At 38.9% G+C, this 26,848-nt stretch overlaps 1 long non-coding RNA gene across 1 annotated transcript; it reads left to right on the plus strand.

The window, feature by feature from the left end:
• The first annotated feature begins 5,641 nt into the window (after positions 1 to 5,641).
• LOC121476941 lies at positions 5,642 to 26,185 on the plus strand. Its single transcript, XR_005984059.1, has 3 exons — positions 5,642 to 5,680; positions 24,177 to 24,238; positions 26,049 to 26,185. It is a non-coding gene; the product is annotated as an uncharacterized LOC121476941 (long non-coding RNA).
• Positions 26,186 to 26,848: the final 663 nt, after the last annotated feature.

A 26,848-nucleotide genomic window follows, 5' to 3' on the forward strand; every position in this document is an offset into this window, starting at 1 on the left:
ACTAGAGTATTCAGGGTTGATGGAATGATGGGTTGGCTCCTTACTCTCCAGTGGCTCTGGAAAAAAAATTTTTTTTCTGCACAGTAATCCAACTTTTCTATAAAGCTATGATTGTTTTAAAGGAAAAAAAGAAATACTTTTTTATACTGTGTACATTCTTTAATCTCCCTTCTCTTTTTTACAAGGAAAAAAATAGAATAATGCTTATGAAAACATTGCAAACTACAATGATTGCTGATATGTTACTACTATACATCATCATCATCACAGTAATGACAATATGCTGTGTTAACAAAATCCCTCATCCATCTTTCCTTCATTCATCTATTCAACAATTGGTGAATGTATAATTGGTGTCAAGCATCTTCCTGGGTGAGGAAATGCGGTGTCAAACAAGGCATACACAAGCATGAAGTGTGGTGAGGGAAAAGAAGTAAATCCTTACTCCTGGCAAGATGTGTGATATGAGTTACAATGAAGTAAATTGCAGGACATAATGGGGGAACCAAGGTGGAGCCTCGAAACCACAATGTAGCATTATGAAAAGGTTAAACAAACTCAAATCATAGATTGAGTCGTGTAGGGTAAGATATAATCGAAGAAAGAGTCAACAAGATGTATGATGCCACAGAGTCATGAAACGTGATATAATTGGGGACCCCAAAAAGTACAGTGGTCCTGGAGTGATTGGTGCCTCTGGGAGGGGGCAGGAGAAGTGTGTAGGTAAGATAGATATATAGGACCTTCACAGGAAGGTACCTGGTTCTAGACTAAAACAGGTGATTTCATAACAAGAATTAGTGTGAATGGATTTTTTAGTAAAATAAGGTCTTGCTGTGGTTGCAAGATAGCTTCCTTCAGCTCTGCCAGCTTGGAGTAGAAACACGGGTGCTGGTGTGTAGCCTCAAGCCTGGGATACTGGTCTGTTGATACTGGTCTGTTCACTGCCATATGGATAAAAGAGGAGATAAGACTTGGATAATGAAGAAGTCAGGCCTGCGGATCCTGAAATGGAAATTTCCGTGGGATCTCCAGGTGAAGATATTAAGCATTTAGCCACTTTATTGAACATGCTGGATTCCGAAGGCTGCAGACAGACTTCTGCCCATAGATCCAGCCTGGAAAGAACCCAGGGGGGCCTTCCCCACTCTCTGGGTCATGGGTGCAGTTTCATTTTGGCTTCATAGTGTCCTTACTCAAGATACAATCAGAATCCGAAGCTCTCGTCCCATTTGAATGTCTCCCTGTCCCAGGCCTGGCCTGCTTCTGGCTACGAAGTCTGCAAAGCAGAAAAGGGATCTGCTCTTTCTTCAGTCTCTCTTCCCTTATCTCCTGGTTCCCATACTTGGCTTCTCCGGGATGTGGCCCACGATGTGGAGCTGATCCGGGGAATGACACTATTGTAGGTATTCCCCAGTTCTGCCCTGGCACTGGTGCGCTGCAGGTGTGCTGGATGTGTGCAAAGCTCGCTTTCCCGGCTTTCATGAATATCTCCAGCTGGGGACCCCAGACCCAATTTCCTTGGCACAAGCCTCTTTCCCTAATGGCTTAAAATGTAGCTTCACCCTGGATTTCCAGAGGCCCATCGCTCTGGCGGGTCTTTTCCCTCCCCCAAGGCATCCTTTCTTGGGTGGGGTCCCTTTTGGGTTAACTGCAAGCCAGCCCCCCCCATCTGCAGGGTTCGTGGCTGGCCCTGGGAGCGCAGACATTTCCTGGCACTGTGGATGTCTTAGCTAGTGTGTCCGCACAGCCACTTGGCTTTGCCTTTCAAGCATTCAGTTGGCAACTCCACTTCTAGCTCTTGCCTTTAGGCCTCTTAGGTGTCACACTTGGTCTTAGCCAAAAGGCTAGGAAGCAATTAGGCCTTTTAGATGGATGTCAACCAAAAATGTCATATCTTTAGATGTGAGGCCATGTCTCTCAACATCCCAGGGTCACCGGTCAAACCCCCCAAGATGCTCTGGGAACCCCCTCTCATTTGGTGTTGGGTGAGGGGAAGTCCCCCTCCCATCTCACACAGATAAGGAGAGAAAGGCCACAGGAAGGCAATAATTTTCTCACTTTCTGGTATCTTCAACTTTGTGCCCCTTTTATCCACAAGGTGGACGGTGGGCTGGCAGGAACACTGTACAATCTATAAGCGTTCCTGTTAGCACATGCATGTTCCTGGTAACTGTTGTTCTTTTATCATGCTCAGAGTTAAGGGCCTTGGCCAAAACCCTGCCGGATCCTGTCTCAAATCCGCTAATGACTCCAGGAAAATGCGAGACTCTGAAAAATCACTGTGATGTATCTGTGACAGCTGAAGGGTTATTTGTCCGGAAGACACAGAAAGACTACATTCTTTTTATTATTCCGTCTTCATCTCTGGTTAGCTGCCATCATCACAGGTTGTTAACTAGGTTAAGGTGATGTCTAACCAGCACACGTAAGTCAAGAAAGATAGAGAAAGCATTAAACCCAGGGGCCCCTGGGCAGCTCAGTTGGTTAAGCATCTGACTCTTGATCTCAGCTCAGGTCTTGATCTCAGGCTTGTGAGTCCAGCCCTGCATCGGGCTCCATACTGGGTGTGGAGCCTACTTTAAAAGAAAAGCCTTAAACAGACACACTTGCTCACAAGCACTTTGTACGCTGGGCTCTATACTATGTTATTTCCTTCCCTTCATCTAAACACCGATCCATTCCACTTGACACTCAAGGGCTAAGGACAGGTGGAGTCTGTCAGAAGAATAGCATCCCTGTGGCACAGGAAGCACAAAATGCCTGGCGCCCGCACCTGCAGCAACCGCTGGCTTCCCAGAACCCTGTTGGGAGCTGGAGCTGCCATGTTGTGTGGGTGAAACTCACACATTGACACAGCAATTGTGAGCTCTGCTCCACCTGAGAGGGTTCTGCTCTGTGCTTTCCATAACACAGGGAATGAAGACAAGGGGATCTTCTCCTATTTTTATTTCGGTTTTATTTTGAAATAGGTTTATACTTTCAGAAAAGTTGGAGACCATGGAAAGAACTTACAAGTAATCTTAAACCAGATCCACCAATTGTTTGACAAATGCCACAATTTGTTGTTTTGCAGAGTTCCTTGAAGCAAGGTTGGAAACATCACGCTCCTGATCCTTTGCTATTTCAAAGTGTATTTCCTAAGAACAGAACATTGTCTTCTCCTCTTATGTAACCGCAGTATAGTTATCAGATTCAGAAGATTTAATCTTGTTAAAATACTTTAATTCCACATGTATATTCCAAATTTGTCAAATGTCCCAATAATATTCTCTGAAGAATCTTTTTTGTTTTGTGTTGATTTCTTTGTCCTTTAGCAGAGTCCACTCCTAGATTTGGCCAGTAGCAACCCTTCCAGCTGCTTCCTTGTGCTCTTCAGACATGTCTGTATGGCATTTGTTTGTTTTGAGCAATTTCTTGCTTTAGGGTCATAAACTTTTACAAAATTAATTAATTAATTAATTAATTAATAGCACTTTTAGATTCACAGCAAAACTGAGTGGAAGGTACAGAGGTTTTCCATAGACCCCCTCCCCCAGATCTGAATCACCTTCCCCTTCTAATGGCATGTATCCACCATCATAGGATCAGACCGAGTAGTTTCACTGCCCTAAAAACCCTCTGTGCTCCTTCTGTTAATCCTTCCTTCCCTGCTACTTTCTGGCAACCACTCATCTTTTTGTTGTCTCCATATACTTCCCAAAACTGTCATATGGTTGCAATCATATAGTATCTAGTCTTTTCAGATTGACTTCTTTCACTTAGTAATATGCCTTTAGGATTCCTCCATATTTTTTCATGGCTTGATACTTTATTTCTCTTTGGCCCTGAATAATATTCCATTGTCAGGATATACCACAATTTATATGTCCATTTACCTATTTTTTAAAAAGATTTTATTTATTTATTAATGAGAGACAGAGAGGGAGGCAGAGACACAAACAGAGGAAGAAGCAGGCTCCATGCAGGGAGTCCAATGTGGGACTCGATCCCAGGACCTGGGGTCACACCCCCGAGCCGGAAGGCAGATGCTCAACCGCTGAGCCACCTGGGCATCCCATCCATTTACCTATTGAAGGACATCTTACTTGCTTCCAAGTTTTGGGGATTATGAATAAAATTACAAACTAACTGCTATAAACTTCTGTGCGGAGATATTTTTGTGGATAGAAGTTTCCAACTCCTTTGAGTAAATATCAAGGAGCATGATTGCTGCATCATATGTTAACAGTATGATCAGTTTTGTAAGAAACCATCAAAGTGTGCTCCAATGTGGCTATGTTCCAATATCATGAAATCACATGATTCTGTTTTGTATCTCTTTATTGTTGTTTTATTTTCTTTTGTATTTTTTAATCTTGATTAAACTAATTACTTTATGGCTGCTCTGTAAATGACCAATTCTTGAATTTGTGCATTGGTTATAGAACTTCTTTTTTTTTTATTTTTATTTTTATTATTTTTTTTATTATTTATGATAGTCACACACACACAGAGAGAGAGAGGCAGAGATACAGGCAGAGGGAGAAGCAGGCTCCATGCACCGGGAGCCTGATGTGGGATTCGATCCCGGGTCTCCAGGATCGCGCCCTGGGCCAAAGGCAGGCGCCAAACCGCTGCGCCACCCAGGGATCCCTGGTTATAGAACTTCTGAATTAGTAATTAATTGTAGCATTTATGCTTATCTCTTTCTTTCTCTTTTAAACATTTTGTTTATTTATTTGAAAGAGAGAGAAAGAGAGAGTGAACATGAGTGGGGGAGGGACAGAGGGAGAGGAAGAAGCAGACTCTTCACCTGGCAGAGAGCCTGAGGCGGGGCTCAATCCCAGGACCCTGAGATCATGACCTGAGCTGAAGGCAGGTGCTCAACCAACTGAGCCACTCAGGTGCCCCTGTCTCTCCTTCTATAGAATTATTTTCATTATTTGGGTAAGGATCTCTTTCTACAGTTGAATTTTTCATTGTATTTTCATTCAAAATTTATTTTATTCCTGTGTTTTCTGACATCTGCCCCTAAATTCATATTTCATTTCATCTGTGAAAATTCTTTGGGGCCTATTTTAAGACTGAGACTGTGTTCCTCCAAAGAGGGATGACATTTATTTCAGCCTTCTCATGGGGTCACTACCATCTAGGATGATGTGAAATTAGGTTATTTGCCTAGGTTTTTTACAGACTTTTAGGTAGTGTGAACACATGTTGAAAACTGGCTGAAGAATGAGGTTGTGGTTACAAATTGTTAGTTTCCTTTCCCTTCCACCTAAAGTGGTATACATTCCAACCTGTTAGAACATAATTAGAGTGTCTTTTCCCCTCAAAAGTGTCCCTCTGTGCGAGATCTATTATACGGTCACTCAAGGCTGAAGTTATGCATGTCAGGTTTCCTTCCTGCCCTCTTTGGTGTGGCAGATTTACTTGTTTTCCTTCACAGAATGTGTGGCAATCCTTTAGGGTTGGCTCTATGCAGGGATTCCCAGTAGACTTCTGACCCTGGATGGCCCTATGCTCCATCTCCTGGCTTTGGTCTCCTTCACCTTCTGCAGCCTTGCAGAGACTTGCAATAAGTCTCATATATATCAGAGTCCAGGGCGCAATGCTTAGGAGAGGCCTCTGCTTGGAATACAGTTTACTGGTGCCATTGGATTCCTGGTGGATCCAGACCTTTATTCCACAGTGAATGGTAATCATTATAAAGTGGCTCTTTCTCTCTTCCAATATTGTTGCCTTGCCTTCAAACACAATCTCATGACTCTGGAGTTCTTTTTGTATAACTTTATCAGTTAATGTTTCTCTTTTTCTTTATGTCTGACAATTTTTTTGTAAAGATACTCTAGACTGAATTGCTTTGCGCATATAGGTTGGGCTTCTGTTTTTTATCAAAACTGAAACATTTCCATTAATGACTTGGTGTAGTTTTAATTTACATTCACTGATATGACAGGAAAGTCTGATCTCTGTTTTATCATTTCTCTCACATTTTCTTTCCCATTTCCTTTTGAAAGATTCTTCTATTCTTTTTTTTCATTTTTGCTCCATGGTCTCTGTGGAGGTTTTATTTGTTTGTTTCTGTTTTTGTTTTTTAAAGATTTCTTTCTTTCTTTCTTTCTTTCTTTCTTTCTTTCTTTCTTTCTTTCTTAGAGAAAGAGAGAGAGAGAGAGAGAGAGAGAGAGAGAAAGCAGTTCCAAGCAGAGGAAAAGGGAGAGAGAATCAAGCAGCCTCCCTGCTGTGCACAGAGCCCAACATGGACTCGACCTCAGGATACTGAGGTCATGATCTGAGCAGAAATCATGATCTGAGCAGTTGGCCACTTAACCAACTGAACCACATAAGTTCCCCAAGGTCTGTGTCATCAATTTACTGTCTTTGAATGTGGGTATCTCCCTTTTGCATGTTTAGGAAGATTTAAGTCTGAGTTTATTTTATCCTGAAAATTTTTTTTTAAATTTTAATAATGTGCGTGCAGTTTTTTAATGGAATCTTGGGCACTGGATCCCAGTGAACAATAATAAGAAATAATGATATATTTACCTCTGCTTTCCTGTAATTACCAGATGAGAAAATTAAAGTAATTAAAGTCATTAATAGAATTGACTACATTACTATAATTTGTGTTTCTAAGCTTCTTATGCTTCTATTTATTTTTGCTCTTAAGCTTCTATTAATTAAGTTATGAGATTTAGGTAATTCTTTTGACTCCCCATAATGAAAGATAAGAACACTGGAGCTCGGCTGTCCTGCTCCAGGGTCTCCCCTTCCAACTCCAGGTTGGACTGATGTGGTGTCATATTTATACCCTGTATTTCCTGTTCTGTGCCTTCCCTTTGGGACTGAAATGGATTCAGTGCTCACCATTGATCCTTTAATCCAACACTGTCATTCATCTCTTGGATGAATTTTGTTACCAGGACTGATTTGTTATCAAATGATTTCCTTTCAGGAAGAGTGCTTCATCTCTACAAGCATGACTATTTGAAAGTATCATTTATTACTTTTATTCCAGAATGACACTTCAGCTCACGTGGTAAACAGTATACATGGACTAACCAAAGTATTTCAGAAATCTCCCTGCTTGCCTTTGCAGCTCTATGTGGCCTGGGAGCCTTTCTGAGCAAGGAGATTTAAGTAGTACACCTGGGAAGGGGTGTCCAGTATTAGGAAATATTTTGTTTCTATTGTTAAAGGACAGACAGGGCTTGCCTGGCCTTGCCCTTTTCATCTTGCCTTGACCACAGAGGTGATGCCTGAAGGAGGAGGCAGCCATCCTTTGGTCAACAGTAGGTAAATACATTTGTTGCCTGGATTGGCTCCCCACAAAGCCATTTCAGATTTCTTCTGTTCAGAAAGGGTAGGAAAGCTGAAACCATGTTTTACAGAATCCCTTGCAGCTAAGTCCAATGGGAAAGTTTACAGCCACCAAATAGATGTATTTAAGTGACTGCAGCAACTTTGAATTAGGAAATACTAAAAGTTAGCATCATTAGAAACAAAACCCATAAACACATATATCCAAAAGTGAGATGCCCCTCAAATGCAACTGGCACTGAATCTTAGGAAACTATACACAGCTCTAACACTTCTGCAACCAGAATTATCTTTATAAGGATTAACTATCCATGTATGTTTAAATGAATTGAAGGCTATTTTATTTAATATTTCTGCAAGGATAAAAGATACAATGGTCAAAAAAGGAGTTTTGATTCTCTAGTCATTTGCCACAGACATAAATAGAGCAAATACTATTGTGCTAAGAAAGAAAGAAAGTAGAAAGATGGGGCACCTGGGTGGCTCTGTTGGTTAAGTATCTGGCTCTTGGTTTCAGCTCAGGTCCTGATCTCAGGGTCATGAGATGGAGTGATTTGTTGGGCTCCACACTCAGTGGGGAGGCTGCTTGGGGAGGCTCTCTCCCTCTCCCTCTGCCCCTCCCTCTGCTTGTGCACACACATGCTCTCTCTCTCAAATGAATAAAACCTTGAAAGAAAGAAAGAAAAGAAAAACATCTTTTAAAAGAATAAGTTGAAAACATCTCAAAACAACATAATTTTTAGTAATGTTAGCTCCAGAAAAATGGGAGTAAACCAGTCAGCTGTTGTCTCAGGTGAGACCCAACAATCCCTAAACCACACCAAGAGCTATTATATGAGTAAGAAATGAGAGCTCAGAGGAAAGTCAATCTTTGGCCAACGTTTCCAGCAGAGGGAAAGAGTATAGAAATTCTCTATCAAAGCTTCTATGATGTATTCACATACAAGAAAAACAAAAGTAATTTAATTTTTTTAAAAAATTTAACTTGCTCAAAATAGATATTAATTTCACAAATATTTGCTGAGCATCTAATATGCTCCTGACACTTTTCTAGACTCTGTGGATGTTGTGGTGAATAAGACAGACAAATTCTTTCCCCCAAAATCTTTTGTCATCTTAAAAGAGGATCTGAGGCTTGTGTGCTGAAACAGAGGGGTGGGTGTCCCCACTGTTCCATTCACTGCTTATGCTGAGCTTTCTCCCAGAGAAACAACTCCACTCCATCCACACCTCAGCTCTCGAATGACTTCCCTCAGCCTTTACAAAGATAAATAAATATTATGCAAACTAGGCAAACAACAAATCTCCCCAGGACCCTCTCTATTATGCTGGTTTTTCATCATTTATCACCAGGTAAATTATATGAGCTATATGTCTGCTCACATTTTGTAAGCAGGTGCCTCTGGTTTAAATCAAGTCTTCTTATACTGTGTATATCCTGGAAACAATGATTATTTTTACACAATGAAAAGACTTTCATATCCAAATGAATTATACCACTCACTTATTTTTAGCATTTTTCAAATCAATAATCTGTTGAACTATCTCTTAGAGATTTTCTTTAAAGTATTCTGTAGCAGGGATTTTTCTACACCTATAAACTATTTTTGAACCAGTTTATTAAAAGGTGTGGTGGATATCATGTAACTCCTGACCAGAGATGTGCAAGTTTGTACATGCAAAAGACCAAGAATGACATATTTACCTTGGGTCTCTTTGGAGACCAAGATGACAAGATAAAAGATTTGACAAGCTTGTTGTGTATTTTATTGATAGGTATCTTGATTATAAATTGTTTAGAATGTTTTGAATTCAAAATTGTTAAATTCTCACGTTTAAGACTTTTAACAAGCCAGGCATTTGAAATATTAATTACAAAATGATTTTTAAAAAGATAAAAAAGAAACGCTTTAAACATTAGTATGTTCCTACTACTAGATAAGATGCTTCTGGCTTCCTGTTCACTTGAACTTAAACCATGATTTTAAAGTATATATATATATATATATATATATATATATATATATATATATATAAAACATTCACACATCAAAGTCCAGCTACTGCAGAATAATCAGCCTCTTTTTATACACAGGCTGATAAAGCTTTGCTAGATTGGCTGTACTTGCTGTCTTGGGTAAAGTATATTTTTCTTCAGCCCTCTCTATAAGCTGCAGAAAAAATGGATTTTATCATAATCTTTACTGGCTTTGGCTGTTAGTATTTTGTAAACCTGGATCCAGCATCTATTTTATCCTCTGGTGAAAAAAAAAAAAGAACAGAAAAGAAATATAAATACAATTTATTGTATGAAAGACAATTATTCTTTTATTTTTTTAATGTATTCAAATTCTGCATGGAGAAGAAACTAATTTTAGCTAAATTCTCAAAGAAAAGGCCCAGGCATAGCTTCTTGCATTAGTAAAAATCCTACAATATACATCTTCCCTCTTTAATCAAGGATAGATTAGACTGGCTTGTGTGTTAATACCAAATGATGCTCTTGGTCAATATTTGAATACTTTTTTCATTTTTATATGGATTTACTCTTCTGCTTTCCGTACAGTTTTCTCTGAATTAAAAGGAAAATATTCAACAGAATCACAATCATCACTTCTTGCTCTTTATTTATTAAGGCTAAACATGAGTCCATTTCTCCTAATAGAGCAAAGGGGCTCATCCTCAGAAAGACGATGCCAGCAGAGCATGGGCTCGTGCAGCAGTGTTTCCTAATGAGTGCCCCCCAGAGATGCAAAGTAGGTATTTTTGGGGGGAAGATTCAGAGAGCAACCCTTCCAGGAAATGTGGAGTTGAACAATGAATCAGATGTGCTTTGCAAGGATTTGAGAGGTGAGGTGGTATAGTGGTGGAAGGGGTCCTATGCAGGCTATCTTTTCAGACTTCTGCTCCTCTGCCTGGGACCCAGCCAGGGCTGAAAGGATAGCTACAGGAAGAACATATAAGCTGTTGGTTAGAGTCTGAGCAAATTTATTAAAGGACAAATTACCTTAAAGCTTTAATCACGCAGCAAAGGAAACCAGCAACACAATGAAAAGGCAACCGATAGGATGATAGAAAATATGGCAAATAATGTAAAATACATAAAGAAATTATACAATTCAATTACAAAAACTCAATTCAATTAAACAATGGACAGAAGGACTGAATTAGACAAGTTTTAAGGAAGATTAAAAAATGGCCAGCATATACATGAAAGGTGCTCAACATAACTAACAATCAGGAAAATGCAAGTAAAAACCACAATGAGATATCACCTCACATCTGTTAGAATGACTGTCATTAAAAATATGAGAAATAACAGGTGTTGGCAAAGATGGGGAGAAAAGGGAGCCCTTGTGCACTATTGGTGGAAGTGCAAACTTGTGCTGCCACCCTGGAAGACAGTATGGAGGTTCCTTAAAAATATTAATATTGAAACTACCATATGATCCAACAATCCCACTTCTGAGCCCATAGCTAAAGGAAACAAAATCACTCTCTAAAAGAGATATTTGTAACTGCATGTTCATTGTAGCATTATTTATAATGCCAAGTGATGGAAATAACCTCTGTGTCTGTCAACAGGTGAATGGATAAAGAGATTGTGATACGTATACATGGAATATTATCCAGCCATGAAAACCAATGGGATATTATGCTAAGTGAAATAAATCAGAGAAAGATAAATCCTGTATTATCTCACTGGTCTGTGGAATCTAAAACACTCAAATTCATAGACACAGACAGCAGATTGGTGGTTGCCAGGGGCAGGGGCGGGGGGGAGGGTGGTGGTGACCAGTGGGCAAAATAGGGTGAAGGTAGTCAAAAGTTATAAGAATATTTGAATAAGTTAGGGCAGCCCGGGTGGCTCAGTGGTTTAGCGCCGCCTTTGGCCCAGGGCATGATCCTGGAGACCTGGGATCAAGTCCCACATTAGGCTCCCTGCCTGGAGCCTGCTTCTCCCTCTGCCTGTGTCTCTGCCTCTCTCTCTCTCTCTCTCTCTCTCTCTCTCTCTCCTCTCCGTGTTTCTCATGAATAAATAAATAAAATCTTTAAAAAAAAAGAATTTTTGAATAAGCTATATAATTAATAGGTATAAGAATAATATCAGCCTTAAAATGATATTTCTGGTCTTAAAACAATGAACATAGTTCAAGAAAAGAATTACTGTGCTTTTACTATGGAGACCAATTGAAATACAACATAGATATAATCTCTCCATACCACATTTTATTGAGATATAATTTGCATGTCATAGGATTTACCCTTTTAAAGTATACAATGTGGTGGTTCTAGTATATTCAGAGTTGTGTGATCATTACGACCATCATATTCGAGAACAATCTCACGCCCTCAAAAGAAACACTATCTCAGTTAGCACTAACCCCCAATGTCCTTCTCTCTCAGACAAACACGAATCTCCTTTCTCTCTCTGTATTTTGCAGTCAGAACATTTTACATGAATGAAATAATGAAATATGGGGGCACAAGCTTTATACTCTCAAATGAGAATGGACTTACTCCTGAATAGAAACATATCACTTCACCTTAGTTCACTGTCATATTATTTTCTTTTTAAAAAGTTGTATTATAAGTTAGTGCACAAGTAGGAGATCCTTGCATCTACTGTCTAAAAGCAAACATTGTAATGATGACAATCCTTTACAATTTCATATAACTAAAAGATATTGATTGACCTTATTCCATTTCTTTCTTTTAAAACCAAATATCTCAAAGCCATCCCATGGTAATGCCAGTGAATCAAGGACAAACAATTAGGTTAACTGATATTTCCTGTCAAATTGATCCATTTGCCCGGTTGTTTAAGGGTTTGCATAGGTAATCAAAATTAACAAAAACAAATTACTAATAAATATTAGGTTGTAACATATTCTGATTAAAGAATATGTTTACTCTGTCTTTACTGGGACTAACTATTACAAGAAAGCAATTTCTTCTGCCTGAGACAGAGGGGAAACTATATATGGGAAGTATGCATGTCCCTCAGTACATGGGGAGGGCAATGATTATAGCAGAATAGTTACTACAAAATGGTATAGTTACTTTACTTATCCTGAGAACGAAACAGATGTGATCAAAGTAAGTGCAATAGGCTTTAATAGGTGGCTGGTGGGATCCCTGGGTGGCGCAGCGGTTTGGCGCCTGCCTTTGGCCCGGGGCGCCATCCTGGAGACCCGGGATCGAATCCCACGTCGGGCTCCCGGTGCATGGAGCCTGCTTCTCCCTCTGCCTATGTCTCTGCTTCTCTCTCTCTCACTGTGTGGCTATCATAAATAAATACAATTTAAAAAATTAAAAAAAAAATAGGTGGCTGGTAAAAAGCAATCCCCCACAACAGTGACTCTCACTAACCATGGAGGGTGGGGGGAAGGGGAAAATACCTCCTCTATGGAGGGGCCTCCTCATTAGAAACTTTGTTCACCCCATCAGGAAAGCTGGCTCTTCAACTTGAGACTTACTGATGTGAACAGAGAGAATACAAAGTCAATGCCTCCATCAGAAATATTAAGAAATAAAAATAAGCAGCAGAAACAAACAAGCCCTTCTTCCTGTCCCAAGTCACCCTTTTCTCTTTGCCTTCTCCAACTCTGCACATGGGCAAGGCAGGCCTAGCAGACTTAGTGGCTAAGTTAGTGGCTTGAGTCATGTGCTTGATTAGTGGTTAACTTAGCCACTAAGTGGTTAACTTAGCCACTTAGTGGTTAACTTAGCCACTAAGTTAGTGGCTTGAGTCATGTGCTTGATTCTGTCAACCACAAAATGTCATTTCAATGTCGTGCTATAATGTAATTTTAATCATTAGGGGTTTATTATTATTATTATATTAATGTTGTGTCTCTAAGAGGCAAATAAATTAGCCAAGACAGACTTAAATGGGATGTTTTCTTGCTAAGTGCCATATGAAAGCCCTGGATAAAAGGAGAGCTCTGAGAGTGGATATATCCAGGCATGAGGACTAATTGACTCTGTTTCAGAAATAGCTTTCAAGAACCAAGGATCGTGCTTTGCTCTGGGCATTACAGGGATGATTAAAACAAAATCACTGTTTTAAAGAAGTTAATCTACTGAATGGTGATAATTATCCCCAAGGATAGCATAAAATTTAAAATAGAGGTGAATACAAAACAGTAAGAGGATGGATTTAAGCTCATGGGCATATGGACACTAGACCTGTGCCTTGAAGAATGAGTTAGCATTTAACAAGATGAGAAAGTAAAGGACATTCTAGAGGAGAAATTGCTTACGATGTAATGGACAGATAATGTCAAGGTCAGAGAAACACAAATTACTCAGCCTGCTTGAAGTGTAATAAAATGAACAGGGAAGGAAGTAAAATGGCAGAGAAGGGTTAGTTCATTAAGGGGTCTTTATGTGTATGCTTATCCAAGGAGTTTGTAGATGATCTACAGGACAAAAGAGATCCATTGGATTAATTTACAGAGAAAAGGGCAGTATAGCCTGACTTCACTTGCAGAAGTCATTTTATCAGGGATCATGTAGGATTTTATCAGTTAGATGTTCAGCCTTGATCATATGTTGCTTTTATAATATATTACTTTATTCAAAAGAGGAAAATAGTTGCCTATTTTCTTAAATTTTTTCTTTGGTAATTTCTTCTATAGATTTCACATATTTTCTGCAGTCAATTTTAAATGTTTCATTTTTCCTAGATAATCACCATTTTGTCCAATTTTCAAATTATTAGTGTGGAGGTTACCAGTAGCCAGAGTTGTTAAAATCTGGAGAATTGTTTTTGTGGTTGAAGTGGGGCCTGCAGGGCACCTGGGAGGCTCAGTGGGTGAAGTGTCTACCCTCGGCTCAGGTCATGATCTCAGGGTCTTGGGATGGAGTCTTGCATGGGGCTCCCTGCTCATCGGGGAGCCTGCTTCTCCCTCTCCCCCTCCTCCTGCCTGTGCTCTCTCTCTCTCTCTCTAAAATAAATGAAATCTTTAAAAAAAAATAAAGTGGGACCTGCTGCAACATGTCCTACAGGAAAGGGGAACAGGAGAAGCAGGAGGAGCAGCAGAGAGCAGGAGGTGGAGGATCCCCAGAAGGCCTTGCATCTGTCAAATCGCTGGTGGGTTTCTCTCCACGACTTCCTCACCTGCAGCTGATGCTCTTATGCCCCATTTGGCAGGGAGTGAGAACACCTGGAAGAGACCCTCCTGGAGCCACCTCCCCAGGGCTCCCCACACAGGTGCTCAGGCTCCAGGTCCCCTGTCTCCAGGCCTGCTCCCCACCAGCAGGCAGGCATCATTCCCTCCACCTGCTCAAGGGCTCCATGCTAGTAGCTCTTGCCTTTTTCTGCTTCATCACCAGCATCACTTCAGCTTTTAATTCTCTTGATGGGGCAGAGAGACAAAACCAAGCCCCAAGCCCCAAGCCCCTTGCCTTTGCACCTCTCACTGCCCCACCTGGTTTTCGGTAGGTTTCTCATCACTGCAAAAACAGAGACCTTTCTCCTCCCCTTGTCCTGCAGCATATTTGTGAATTGCCTTTATTTGTTTATTTAGATTTTTTCGTCAGGGTTGTGAAATGTGAGAGTAAGTTATGTTTTCCAGTCAACATTATCTAGTGTGCAGGAAATGCAAAGATAAACAAGATTCCTTTTCTTGGACGTTACCTTGACCCAGAAGGTGGGAACTGGGAACACCTGCCCGTTGTGTAGCAGACCTCAGGGGCAGCTCGGGGGATTTGATCTGTTTGGGCTGGAGGCTCTCTCTGGGGGTCAGGATGTTTTCTAGCTGCCTCCAGGCAGCTTCAGGCATGGTGGACCAGGTAGAGAGAGGGACCTGGGGCTCCATTCCAGCTGCTCCTTGACCCTCCAGGACAGGGACCACATGCCAAGCACAATGACATACAGGGAAATAGCTCTGCTGGAAGGCAGGTCCAGCAGATCATCTATCTTAGCTTTTTGTTGGCTTCAAAAGCTCATTTGCCTTTCTCCTTTAACTGGATGCTATGGTTTTATTTAAAATTTGATTTTAAATTAGAAAACAAATCTTTATTTCTTCTGATGCTTTCTTGCCATTAGCATTTTCACTGTGGTTCAAATTTGCCTTGCTTAAATCTGCTTTCTTCATGTGTCCAAAATAAGTTATTGAAATAAAACATTGTTTTGGTACTTCCTATAATTTCTTCTTTCTCCTCATTTTGAGCAAGTAGCCAGGCTTTGTGATTCTTTTATATATGTCCCTCCTCTGGGGATTTTGGCTGGGATGAAAGCAAAGGCAATCTGTCTCTCTCCAACTAGTATAAAAACTAAACCCATTGGAGATGTTACCATGGCATTTCCAGAGGGTCCTGGTCAGGAGGAAAACCTTGAAAGACAGAGAACAGGACATGGGAGTTCCAGAACACCTGGAAGGGGAGGGAGTCTATGGGTCCTGAGAGCAGAGTATCCTGGCCAGGCGCTTTGCTGCCTCAGTGCCTCCTTGCTAGGCATATAGGAGCCCCTACAGGTAGCAAGACTCAGATGGAAATCATGTCTGTGTACCTTGAAAGGTGGGTGTGTAGGTCCACAGCATCCCCTGTCAAGCCTGCTGGCCTCATAGGGGCCAGGGAGATGTGTGGTTGGCATGAGTCAGCCAGGCCAATGAGTAGGCTTGATGCTTAATAAAACATTGGATAGGCACCCTGCTTCAGAGCGTGAAAATAAATGAACTTGAATTTTCTATTTTCTGCTTAGAATCCTATATATACCTTGCAGACCTGAGTGTATGGATTGAGAGGCATACCACCTACACTTATATAAAGCTTAGAATTTTGTTGATATCTGTGTTCAACATTTTATTATATAAATACTATTTTACTCCAAACTTCCACTTTTTTCAGCTACAGAGATGTTTCCCCCAGATTTTTTTTCTTGAATGGGGTTTAATATTCAGTGCTTTAAAAAAAAAGATTTTATTTACTTATTCATGAGAGACTCAGAGAGAGATGCAGAGACATAGGCAGAGGGAGAAGCAGGCTCCCTGCGAGGAGTCTGATGTGGGACTCGATCTAATGACCCTGGGATCAGGGCCTGAGCCAAAGGCAGACGCTCAACCACTGAGCTACCCAGGTGCCCTAAATAGTCAGTGCTTCTGTCTGTCACAGTCTCAGCAGAAAACAACAAATAAAGGGGCACAGGTTTTTCAACACTGACCCTGATTAAATTCTCACCAAAAAAAATCAAATAAAAAATTAGATTTTCTTGTTTAAAAGATCTTTGCAATCATATTACAAAATGACATCTACTCTTTCTAAGAGGTAACCACTCTTCACAATGATATGTATATTGTAAATTTATTTGCATGAGAACATGTACACACTTCTTAATGAACTCACACTATATTTATTTCATGCTCACTGGCCATGTTTCATGACAGCACCCCAGACCCACCTTTTATTAGCTGCCCAGTATTTATTATTGTGAAAAATGGCTATTCTTTAACTTATAGTTTCACACCCTTATTGATGGGCATGTATTTGTTTTCTATTTGTGTATTTTATTTAAATAAAATCCTTGTAGGTATTTTTGTGTACATCTGTATGAGTAGATAAATCTAAAAGTAGGATTCTTGGCTCAAAACATATATACACTTTAATTTTTATTCCTTTTGCCCGATCAACTTCCATAAAGTTAGCTTAGTTTATACTACTGCAAAAGAAAAAGAAAAGCACACAGGTGGAGTGAACTTAAGCCCCACAGCAATGGGAGGGACAAGGTGCTGGTTTTGGAAATTCCAAAAATTGAAAACTTTTTTGTATTTACAGGACTTAGCCATGCATTAAAAAGTCTGAAAATATCAGCCTGCATTTTTTCAGTATTTTGTAGTAGGAATGTCATTTAGCTTTCATGACTGGCCAAGTTGTCGTATCTGGAAGACTTGTGTTTTTACTTTGTATCTGATGTCACTCTCTGTATTAAGTTATACACTTTTATGCAGTCAGATTTGTCAATCTTCCATTTGATAGTAATGGTTACAACTGGTGACATTTCTATTGGCCAATTCTATAGTCTAGAATTAGACAGAAAATATGGAACTCTTTTTTGTCTTTATGACTTTGGGATTTTTGGACTTCTGCATTTACCTAAAATTATAGAATCATGTGCCTGGCTTAATCTCAGAAAACACCTAAACACCCAAGTGTATGTGTGTGTGTGTGTGTGTGTGTGTGTGTGTGTGTGTGTGTAACTTTCCAGTTTGAGGGAATTGTGGGAAACTGTAAAAATAACTTTATTAAAATGGCATCAATATACGCTTGGCTATAATATTTTACTGGCTCTGATGCATGTGAATCTGTATCTCCAAGTTTTTGGTAAGTATAAACGAATGTCTACCAATTAAACAAATTTCATCCTGGGCATTTTTGATTACTGAAAACCCAATTCCTCATCTATCTAAACTTGTGCTGGAAATCTCTGATGTATTATAACTCTTCATCATAGAAGATGTATACACAAATGTTTTGGCACAGCCTTCATGTAAGGCCAAATTGATCTAAAATTCTGTATAAGAAAACATGATGTTGATTGGTTTACAAGTGGGTTACTGGTCATAGTGCCAAGTAGTCTAACTATACAACATTTTTAAGGTCAGATCTTCCAATTGATCTATTGAACTGACCAAACTGGTAGTAATCAACATTTTAAACCAAGACCCTTCAGGATATAACTGAAGCTTTAAGAATACCTTAAAATCAAACATTGGGTTTTTACATGGCTATATCAATTAACTGTAAAATTGCATAAATAAAAAATACGTCTTCTTAGGAAAGGAGGTATAGAAAAAATAAGGTGATGGCATGGAGATCTATCAAGAATGTGATGGACCAAAGCTTTCATCATCTTGAAAGATAAGTAAAGTAACACTCAAGGAGCACAAGACTTCAAAGACAAGTCATTTACTGTAACTACAACTTCTTCACTCAAAAATACTTTATCACTGACAGTCTGCAGTTTGATTCTCTATCTTTGACTAAAGTCTCAGATTGAATTTACTTTAATAATGCCCTGTGTGAAATGAAAAGTTTCAATGTCTTGATGACATTGGAAAGTTGGAAATGAAGTCCCTGCAGAAAAATCTCTCAGTTGTGGAATTACAAATATAGCAGCTATTAAGTCAGGAATTTTTACCAATAAATTCACTAATAAACATGCAGCATTTCAATTAATGGTATACAATTTAATATAAGTTGAATTTAACAGAAGAAGGAAAAAGTGAAGCTAAAGACATTTTTGAAATTCAGATAAATGTTCCTTTACCACAAGAGGTGTGAATTTGTAGTATATGCTCTTAAGGATAAGCAAAAAGATATTACAAAAATATTTAAAAGCTCGGGGTCCTGCTCTTGGCTTTTTAAAGATGGATTTCAATATCAGACACTACTGATTGATTTCCTAGTAGAAAGATGGTGAAATTAACATATTTCTATTTCTTTCTATGACCCTCCATGAAACTACCCTTACTTTTATGACTTTATTGCTCTACAAGAGTTTATAAGGGTTTTTTTTTTCCTGATGCAAAACCAAAATTATTCTCACAGGTATACAGTCTTATTCCTATGGTTGAACAATTGTTACATTTATTCTTTTTTGATAGCTTCTCTTTTTTCAAAAGTTTTTTTTTTTCAATTTTAATCTCAGTTGACATATGATGTTGTATTAGTTTCAGGCATACAAGATAGTGATTCATCAACAATTCCATACATCACTCGGTATTCATCATGACAAGTACACTCCATAATCTCCATCCCCCATATGACCCATCTACTCCCTTCTGGTGACCATCAGTGTGTTCTCTGTCATCAAGAATCTCTTTGTTGTTTTGTCTCTTTCTCTTTTTTTCCCTCTGCTCGTTTGTTTTGTTTCTTAAATTCCAATACAAGTGAGATAATTTGGTATTTATCTTTCCCTGACTGACTTATTTCCTGAAGCCTAATACTCTCTAGCTCTACCCATATTGTTGCAAATGGAAAGATTGCAATCTTTTTTATGGCTGAGTAATATTCTATTCTATATGTATAAACACACACTATATAGTAATATATATATACACTATATATACTATATATTTTATAGAATAGTAGTTAGAATAATAATTATATATAACATGTATAAATAGAATATGATATATAATAAAATTATATATATATATATATATATATATATATATATATATAATCTTCTTTGTCCATTCTTCAGTTGATGGACACTTGGCCAGTTTCCATATCTTGGCTATTGTCAATCATGCTGCAATAAATAAACCAATAGCTTCTCTTAATATGATGTATATCACTTTATCTGTCTTTATCTATCCATCCATCATCTATCCATCCATCATATAACTAGTCATCTATCTATCTAGTCATCAATCTATCATCTATTAACTATGGACATAGTTTTCATCTTCTGTTGGTGTGTGTGCCCTTGTTTGTTTCTCCAGAACTGCCTCTAATTATTGTAAATACTACATCATTTATGATTACGTTTTCTTCTTTGTATCATCTGACTTTATTATTTTATTAGATGTTGCACATCCTAAAATGGATTCCAAACATCTTATACACCCTCTTTTCAATGTAACTATGTCTTGGAGTCCTCAGTCCTCCTTGGCTTTCTAGATTCTCTGTGTCTACTATCTGTATACTATTGTTTTATCTTCCCTCATCACTACTCTAAGTGGGAGTACTACTACTTGTATCCAGTCATTGATTCCATTTGAGGAGCCATCGCTTATTCCCAAAAAGCACATTCAAAAGTGAAGATGAGTAGGAATAGACTTTGAACCCTTAGAATTGGAAAGTGTATCTGTTCTTAAAATTTACTTCACTGAAAGTCATGCTGCAACAAAATTCTAAGAAGTTTCTCTTATGTACAGTTCTGAAGCATAAATCCTTTGGCTTGAAGTTCTGTTCTTAGTAATGGGAAAATCTGATAGTTTTCTTCTTCCCATCTCTTTGTGGTGATTTTTATTCTAGCACTTTTAGGAACTTCTCTTTAAACTTGCTGTTCTCAATTATTGTGGTGATACACTCAATGAGATTATTTTCTTATTCATTTGGTTGGACATTTGTTGGTCTTCTTTTACCTGTCACTCCTGATCACTGATTCTGGGAAGTTATTTTGTGATTTTTTTTATCATTTCCCCATCTATTTATTTCTGTTCTTTTCTTGAGTGGAATTATTGGAATTGGGTGCAATTTCTTGGAATGATTTTTTGTATTGTTTATCTTTTCACTCATATTTTCCATGCTTTTGATTATTACTCCACTTTCTAGGATAGCTCCTTTATTTCAAACTCCCACCACTGTTATCATATAATTTAAAAATCTCTTAAATCATAGTTTAATTTCCTGGTGCTGCTTTGTTTTCAGTTTTGTATAGCACCTTTTTCTTACTTTATGGATGAACTTTCTTTTTGAAACTTATCTTCTTGAATCATTCTATAGACATTATTTTTTTTCTCTTTGAGTCTCATCTATTTTGTGCAGTATCATCTGCTCTTGTGATCAAGTTAATCTTGGAGGCTTTCTTTTTTTTAAAAAAAAGATTTTATTTATTCATTTGACAGAGAGATAGAGAGAGCACAAGCAGGGGGACCTGCAGGCAGAGGGAGAGGTAGAAGCAGGCTCTCCACTGAGTAGGGAACCCAATGTGGAGCTTGATCCTAGGACCTTGGGATCATGACCTAAGCTGAAGGCAGATGCCCAACAAACTGAGTCACCCAGGTAATCCTTATGGAGACTTTCTTATTACAAGGGTTTCACTAAGTAATCCAAATTTTTACTTATATTTGAGATGGAAACAATAAAAGCTAATTGGGAGCTCTCTTTGTATGGGCAAGTCTTGTCAATTAGCAGCTTCATCTTAGGTAAAGAGGCAGGAGAATAACTCTAAAGACCATAATATGAGTATTTGGGGGCAAATTTCTATAAACAAGACCTTTGCAATGCTTTGTCTAGTGGTAGGCATCTAGGTACTGGGGAGAGTTGGAGGGACAGTGCTAACTGACCTGAAACCAGACTTTCCAATAACCAATCCTCTCATTTATCCTTAAGTCTCACACAGTACTATTTTGTAACTGGAATGGATGTTGAATTTTGCTACCTCCTCTTTTGCCCTCAGAGGTTTATTTTATATCACTTAAGATGTCCTAATGTGGAACTGAACTTACAGTTCTAAGATGAACCTAATTGATTGTGGCCTAAATTTTATATATACATAATGCATATCTGCTTTTGTTTGTTTGCATTGTTTGATTTTACTTTCCTGTTCTGTCAAAGTCCGAAGGTAAAATATTACCTTTATGATTATTAAAACTAGTGTTTCTTACATTTTTAGATATAAATATTTAATATACTCTTATTTACATGAATAGGGTTATATCTTGGCTTTTCTGGGCCACATATGGCCCACAGACATGTTTTGTTTGGCACACACAATATTAAAAACATCGAGAGACCTCCCATAAAAAATTTGGAAATTTAATTTTATTTGAAAACCCTCACTGGGTTACCTGAGCTCCTATCAGCAACAACCAGCAGGGGCTGGTTTCTAGTCTCCCTTTGGGAGAGGGCATGTGGACTCCAGATTGCTACCATCATCTGCTGGTGTCACTCAGTCATTGCTGATATATTCCTGGATGGATCTGAGTTTGTAATCTCTGGAGTAAAGGTCAGAACTTTTTTATGTTCATTGTAAATTTACTCTTCCATTTTGTCTGTTCTTACGTATTTTGTAGTACTTCTTTATACATTCTATTTTATCTCTGTGTCTGTGTGTCCTGATTTCTATGAGTGGCTTTGAATGAGAAATGTTTGACACTTGCTGAGAGAAAAAATGAGTATGAGGCCCTGATATTTTGACCACTCATGGTTGAATCTTCTCAAAACTACTGCTGAAAAGCAGATCGGTATGTAAGCACCTCACTCTAATTCCCAAGTCCAACACGCAGAAAGCAATTTTGTGCCTCTACTTTAATTCATTCACCGAATGTTGCTTACCATAAAATCTTGTTGAGTTGGGATATGGTTATTTTGTACCACTTGGAAACTAAAATAGAAACACCATACTTGGGATGCCTGGGGTACTCAGCAGTTGAGCGCCTGCCTTCAGTCAAAGGCGTGATCCTGGAGTCCCGGGATTGAGTCCCACATTGGGCTCCCTGCATGGAGCCTACTTCTCCCACTGCCTATATGTCTCTGCCTCTCTCTCTGTGTGTGTGTCTCTCATGAATAAATAAATAAAATCTTAAAAAAAAAAGAAACACCATATTTCACTGAACACTAAATTGAATGAAGCATTATTCACTGCATTCCCATTAGGGATTTTATTTAACTTCTCTAGGAAACTAATACTTTTCAGTTAATTCCAAATAATATCAAAAACATATGGAGTCACCTTGTTTAATGCAGGAAATACAATAAGAACATTTTCTTTCCTCCAAAACACCTAAAATTCCATGAGTGTGTGTGTGCGTACATGTGTGTGTGGTGTGTGTGTGTGTGTCCATGAGTGTTGAATGGGTAGGTATCAGATCAGGTAAAGATCCTTTCATCATTTTAAGTGCAATCACAGAACTCTGTGGACATGGAGCATGGGCTGAAGGGCCTTCTCTGTCTGTAGTGGCCAAGCCCTCAGAGAGAAACTTGTCTTGAGATAAAGTTAGGTGATTCCACTTCAGGGGTGAAGAAACTGGTTCTGGGGAGATAAAGATCAGTCAAAGACCACAGAGATATGAAGGGATATATCTTATATTTTATACTTACCCTACATGTAGTCAAGTATTACTTTTTTATTTTTACAATTTGAATAGCAATTTTAAAACTTTTCCTATTTAATAAGTCTCTCATCTATTTCAGAATACGAAGCTTCCAACCACTGTGTTGCTCAAGTTCACTTTCATTATTTTGATTGCCCAATAAAAACTTTGCAATAGTTATCTGCCCACCAAACTATTTCTGCTTGAAAGAAAAGTTTTATGGGGAGAAATCAAGCTTCATTAGTGACAATTTTTCTGGTCACCCAGATAGGGAGCATCCTTAGAGAGCTCCTAATCAAGTACAGTGACCCAATTCCATGTGGTGCTCATTACTGCAAGTGTTGACATTTGATTATTAGTGTATCCAGAGGTTATCACCTTCCAGGATTCAGAAATCACTGAAACTCAAACTTACATAAAAATATCTACCAAGTGGATGGGATATTGTACTCCCCAATTACCACTCTTGCTCCATAAATGGGATATCATGGAAGCCAAATTGCAGCAAGAGCAGTTGGTTAATGAGGAATGGCTTTGGCCACCATACTATGACTATGGACCTCATCATCAACTCTGGTGTTACACCTATGTCATTAACCAGATATTCATGCTCATGAGCCATATCTTTTCTCATCCACAGTGAACAGCTTGAATACTTAAATATCTAAATACTTTCAATGCCTTAAATACTATTTCAAGTTATTTGTGTAGACTTTCTTGAGGTATTATTTATTTTTGAATTTAATTTACAGTATTTTTGCCACCCATTCTTGTACAGCTTACAAATATGTTGCTTTGTATCTCATTCTATAAGACAATCTTCAAGTTAAAAAAAAAAAAGGAAACTCAGAGGTGCCTGGATGGCTCAGTTGATTAAGCATCCGACTGTTAATTTTGGTTCAAGTCATAATCTCAGGGTCATGAGAGTGAGCCCCACATCAGGCTCTGTGCTCCCTCTGCTTCTCCTCCTGCTTGTGCTCTATCTCTAAGATTAAATAAATAAATAAATAAATAAATAAAATATTTAAAAAAAGGAAACACAAAGGAACATATAGTTTTCATGTTTTCCCATATTAATAGCTAAAATTTGTTGGACCATTGCAGGTGACCGCGTTCAAAGAACTGTGCGTAGATTACCCAAGTGAACCACACAAGAACACTCACTGGTAGGTGCTATCTTTCTTTTGTACATGTGAAATAAGACACAAAGATATTTCAAAGCTTTCCAAGGTCACACATACTTACAGAAGTGCCTGTGCCAAGACAGCTGTCTCCAGAGGCTAGTTTTGGGCACCATGACCTCATCCCTCAAAAGTACATCTCTGGCCCTTCTGCAAAGGTCCAGCCATTTCTAAAGGGAATGCTTCTTATGTAATAAAATTGCTAACAATGGTAGTTCTTTCAGTGCTGCACAACTGGAACCTGATTGCAACTCTTAATTTCACATTTTAGTCACCATACCTGGGACTTAGGGAGCCAACATCAGAGTCTTCTTCGGCTCATTTTTCTAGAACAGCTGCAGCTCCATATGTTAAGTGAATTTTGGTCAGATTGCTCTCATGTGAACACTGAGTGCTAAAAACAGTACAATCGGAAGCTAGAGTTAATTACTAAGACTTGAAAATTTTTAGAAAGGAATGCTGGAAAAAATGAGTTATTTTAAAAAAGACATTGCCTTACTGTTAATTGGTCTTAACTTTCAGAATTCCTGCTCAGTACTAAGAAATAATTTCTGGGTAATAACCTAATTTTGCCTTATAAATAGAATTATTATACATGTTTTTCAAGAGCTCTAATAATACTCTGGAATAGTGTAATCTTCCCATAGATAAGCCATACTAAGCAAGAGAAATACTTGAATTCTCCTAAGCAGTCTAATATTATATGTTTTTATGATTAAACCATGAGTTGGACGAAGCCTGAATTTATATATTCCACCTTCCTTCTTCCAGTCAGACTAATGATGATGGATTTGAAAAATGTGCCTCCTTTTATTTTACAGATAAAAAAGTCAAGACCAAGAGGCATGGTAAGCTCGTCAGTGTCCTAGAGAGAATTAAAATAGAGATGATGCAGAGGTTTCAACTCTAGTCCCAACTCAATAAATTTGCAAAGAATTGGGTCCCCTGGGCACTGTTGTATGAAGAAACCCAGGCCTCACTGAGGTTAGTGCAGTGATGGATTGGTAGCATCTGCAGGTGCGAGGGGCGCAGGAAGGATGCCTGTCCCTGTTCACTAGCCCATATCCCATACCTCTTGCACAAGCATGCTGCCAAACACCATGAAAATGTAATCACCATTTGTTCCACTGATTGGAGACCCACATCAACCAGGGCATCTCACTGAGTAAATCCTGTGAGGCAGTGTAGAGGTGGTACGACTAGCTTTGAGCTCAGAGGGCAAGAAGCAGTGCTCAGGGCCAAGTAACTGCCAAGACAGATCACCTATTTCCTGGGATATTTGTGCATTGTGCTGTGGGCAGGTATGAGAGAGTAATGCGAGGGCAGTACACAGTTCTCCAAACTTCCAGCAAGAGATTGATCCATCTGCAGGTGCTTTTCTTGATACCCTAATAAATTGTATAATGTTAATGTGTTTTATTTCATCCCTGAGAGCTAGTTCAGTTTTGTTCAGGTCTGCTCATGTTTTTGGATGTTCCACTAAAAATTGTAGGATTTGGAAGTGGACCCCACACACCCACAAGCCTCCTATTTCCGGCGTAAGCTGCTTCCCCTGCCCTGTAGCACTTACTCAAAACCCTTCTCCCCATAACCAACCTGTGGTTTCATACCTTCCTGGGGCCACTGGCAATCTCTTCAGAGTGTACCCCATTCCCAACCACCAACAGACTCCTTTGCTGGGCTCTGTAGTCAAAAAGAAGCAATGAAATTGGTGCTTGAGTACTATTGAGTTAATGAGGAATTTAAAATTACATTCTTATCTTGGGCCTGTGCTTTGTGTTTGTTTTTGTTTTAGAAATCTGGAGCTCTTAAGTACAATTGCTTGCAGTCGCTGTCAAGTTACTATGTCTGAAGGCCGTGGTGAAAGTCATCTTCACTGAGATGGGGAAAGATGAACCATACTTCTATGACATAGGCTGGTGTGCAGTCAACATATCATTTACAACTCTTTTACTGATTTCCAAAGAAAGAAGTGACTCTCTTTACCTGGGATTTCAGTACACTAAATGGACTGTTTTGGGATCCCTGGGTGGCGCAGCGGTTTGGCGCCTGCCTTTGGCCCAGGGCGCGATCCTGGAAACCCAGGATCGAATCCCACGTCAGGCTCCCGGTGCATGGAGCCTGCTTCTCCCTCTGCCTGTGTCTCTGCCTCTCTCTCTCTCTCTCTGTGACTATCATAAATAATAAAATAAAAATTTAAAAAAAATGGACTGTTTCAACACCAGTTATCCCATGTCCTTCTAATAAGGAATTTTTAAAAAGGATTTAAAATTTTATATTTTTAATATCATTAAATTGTACTACGATGGTGAATACATTTTAAAATTATGAAACCATTTCTTATTACTGCTAAATTACCTGAGGCTTTCTAAGAGTAAACATGTTAAGATATATCATTTATGGGGCATTTCTTAAAATGTACTACTATCTAGGGGTGCCTGGTGGTTAAGTGTCCAACTCTTGATTGACATGGCTCAGGCCATGATATCAGGGTCGTGGGATCGAGCCCTGCCTCAGACTCCACAGCTGGCAGGGAGTCTGTTTGGGATTCTCTCTCCCCCTCTCCTTCTGCTTTTCTTCCTGACTTGTGAGCAT

The sequence above is a fragment of the Vulpes lagopus genome, chromosome 16, assembly GCF_018345385.1.
Source record: "Vulpes lagopus strain Blue_001 chromosome 16, ASM1834538v1, whole genome shotgun sequence".
Classification (NCBI taxonomy): Eukaryota; Metazoa; Chordata; class Mammalia; order Carnivora; family Canidae; genus Vulpes; species Vulpes lagopus.